General features: G+C 28.6%; 1 long non-coding RNA gene across 1 annotated transcript; it reads right to left on the reverse strand.

Annotated features, from left to right (window-relative positions):
* Nucleotides 1–461: 461 nt before the first annotated feature.
* On the reverse strand, nucleotides 462–2,890 carry LOC128041077 (uncharacterized). The gene is made up of 3 exons (XR_008195806.1): nucleotides 2,755–2,890; nucleotides 2,243–2,317; nucleotides 462–671 (listed from the first exon to the last, which is right to left on the reverse strand). It is a non-coding gene; the product is annotated as an uncharacterized LOC128041077 (long non-coding RNA).
* Nucleotides 2,891–3,745: the final 855 nt, after the last annotated feature.

Consider the following 3,745-nt stretch of genomic DNA (forward strand, 5'->3'; position numbering starts at 1 on the left):
ATTAGTTAAAGTCTCCCATGTTTCTTCACTCGACTGTCCTGACCCCTTGGTACTAAAAATAAATTTTCTCATTATAGGATTTTCATATGATATTACCACTTGTTTCTACAGAAAATAGACTCAATAATGATTCTATACATATAAACTACAACTCATAACTATTTTTTTACCATTTTTAGTGATTTTCTAAACTCGGAACAGGGGACTCCAGAAATAGATCTGACCCTGTCTCACTGAAATACACATATCTCAAAATATAAAATTCATTTTGCTAAACCGTTATTTTTCTATAAAAATAGAATCAACAAACTTTGATTTCATATATCATTCACCCTCTAATTCATTTTATACTATCCTAGGTGATTTTTCAAAGTTACGTCACTGTTGCTGCCTAAATTCTGTTTCTTTGCAAAATCTACCCTTTCTTGATTTTCATACTTAACCATTTTAAAAGCCAAACATTATCACATACTCACACATCTTTCTTTAGCAATATCATAGATACAACATTCAAAATGACTAATCCCTATACATCACTTAGGTATATACATTACCTAGGTATATATATTACTTAGGTACATGCCACGTTATCAAAAGAAAGGTACATCACTAAAGTTTCTCTGAAGTCGGGATTACTTTGGATGCTGGAGCGACACTGGCTTTCTACTAACCTGCGCCCGGAAACAACCGTACGCTAAGCATGGGAATACTCAGTGGTATTACCATAATTCAAATTTATAACATTAATCGATAATTTATATACATTCAATTTGTATCTACAATTATTCATTAATTATCTCATACTTTAAATCAAGTAGATCATTAATAACAATAAGCAATAATTCAAATCTTGTATAAAATTGTATTCAAATTAACTCATACACTATTTCTTAACACAATTTATACCATTAATCTTTCAATAAACATTTAATACATTAAATCAACTTGTTTCAACAATAACAATGATAATAATAGCTATCTTTCAATTCGATTCGTTCATTTATAATCAATTTACACTTATGATCTTTTAACACTCAATTTGTACATTAAATCCATAAATAAGTTTTAATAACTTGTATTAAAATTTCATATTATTTCACTATTTCAAGTCATTTTATTTTCACTTCTCATTTCTCAACAATAGCTATTTCAATTTGCTTTTCTTTACTTATAATTTTACATCATCTCATACTATCAAAACCATTTCATGAACTATATCATTATCTATTTCTTGAACCGCTAGTTCATACATTTTATTTCCATATGTCAATTTAATATCTCATTTTGATTCATATTCAAGATCATTCAATAAAATTTATATTATCAAAATTATCCATTTACCCTATTAACTTGACTCGGACTTTGGCGGATACAGATTCCAACCAAACACACCAAGAACATTAATCGAGAATTGATAAAGATGTTCGACACACAAAGTGCCGAATCGGTAACGATAACGATATGATAAAGATGATTCGACACACAAAGTATCGAATCGATAATGATAATGATATTCAACACACAAAGTCTTGAATCTGTATGTGATATGATAACGATAACGATGAGTCGGCACATACGTTACTTCGATCGATAGTCGGCAAATACCCCGTACTTTTCCATATCCTATGGCATGCCAACTATATCCGACTAGCCCGACTAGTTAATAGGGTATTTAATTCACTTTTCAGTACAATTTTCGTCTTAGTTCAGTATCAATTATAAATTCCTTATTTCAATCATTTTCACAGTATTATAGTAATTTATTATTTCAGTAATTTTATAATTCAATGCATTATACATAACAATATTCAGTATTTTCATAATTCACTCAGTACTCAAAACAATATCCAATATTCCCTAATTCAGTTCAGTATCAGTCTCACATATCAATCTCCACTTTCTCAATTCAATTCCAATAAAATCCATATCAATCACCAATTTCAATATTCCAGTTCAATTCAATGATTCAATTCAAACCATTTCAATTTCTATTCAATAATCACATTTCAATTTCACTTTCTTAATTCAATATTCATTTCAATTACTCACATATAATCACAATTCAATCTAATTTCATTCGGTTCAATATCGTTACTTAATCTCAATAATTATATTCACTAGAAATCTACTCCATTCAAAGAAATATTATCATACCAAATTTCTTACTTTATTTATTTACCATACATTCTAATTAAAACACAATAATTAATATTAATTAGATTTGAATTATGATAATACTAACCGAAATTTCTCTCGAGTCACTCATTGTTCACCTTCTCCTTTCCTTTCTCGGACAATAACTCTTGCACGACATTAGCTACGTAATTAAACAATTAAAAATCATTAATACACAATTTTATTAAAATATTTCCTTTTGTACCTAAACTTTACCCAAATTCTAATTTAATCCCTTATCAATATTAATTTTATTTTCCCATTCTAACTCCATATTCTCTCTTAATTCTTACTACAAACTCAATTTAGCTCTTCAATTTCACCATAAATCCCTAATTTCGGGATTCTTTCAATTTAATCCCTACTTTTCAAAACTTACACTTTATTTTACAATTAAATCCTTTACTAACTTCTAACTTGAAATTCAATCAATTTAACCCCCTAACACTTCAATTTATTCAACATGAACATCATCTAATAATCTACTAACTTTCAAAATATCAACATAGATCAAGTAGTATTTATCTCTAGGATTCCAAAAACTTCAAAACTAAGAGAAAAGGGATTAAATTGACTTACCAAATTAACTCTGAACCTTAAAACCCCAAATTTCTCTTTTTCTTTTTTTTCTTTCTTTCTCCCCTGCTTCTTCTCTGTTTCGTTTGCCTATTCTGTTTCTTTCTCTGTTTCTATTCTCTTTTTCTATCCTTTCTTTGTTATATACATATAATAATATAATAATATTTTTTTAACACATAAAAATCTCAGATTTTTATACTTATGCCGCCTCAACTTTGACAATTGGCATAATTGCCTATTTGGTCCTTTTAACTTTTCTTTAATCTATAATTAAACTTTTATCTCTATTGCAATTTAATCCTTTTTCATAATTAACCACAATTTAGACAAATTCACTTAATCAAAACCTGATTAACTACACAACTAGCTTCGTAAATATTTATAATAAATATTTACAATTCTAATTCTGAGGATGAAGTCCCGAGAATACATTCTTTTTTTTTTTTTTTAAATTCAATCCTTTTAATCAATTAACCATCGAAGCGTTAAAATTTCTTAACGAAACTTTAATACTACCCTATTAACACTCCGTAAATATTTATAAAAATATTTACGGCTCAGATTATGGTATCGAGGTCTCGATACCTCGTTTTTACCCAATTTACCTAATAATTTCTTTTAAATCACAAAATTCACTCATTTAAAATATTTCTAAAATCAAGTGAACTTATAATTATTAATTAATAAATTTTTCTAACGTTTTCATCGGATTTAGTGATCTCAAATTACTATTCTGACACTACTGAAAATTGGGTTGTTACATCTTTCCTCTCACTTTCTTCTTTTAAATCTTTCAACTTTGTCTCTTTCTTCTTTGTTTTCAGGTGGCAGCGGAGAGGGGAGGCCATGCACTGGGCCAACAGCCGAAAATCACGGAGGGCAGGTGCGCAAATCGCGCATGTCTGCCAGAGGGACCAGATCACAAATGTAGCAAAACTTTTGGGGCCAAGCATAATTTTGAGAAAATTTAGGGGTCAAAATATAATTTCAA

Source organism: Gossypium raimondii, chromosome 5 (genome assembly GCF_025698545.1).
Source record: "Gossypium raimondii isolate GPD5lz chromosome 5, ASM2569854v1, whole genome shotgun sequence".
Lineage (NCBI taxonomy): Eukaryota > Viridiplantae > Streptophyta > Magnoliopsida > Malvales > Malvaceae > Gossypium > Gossypium raimondii.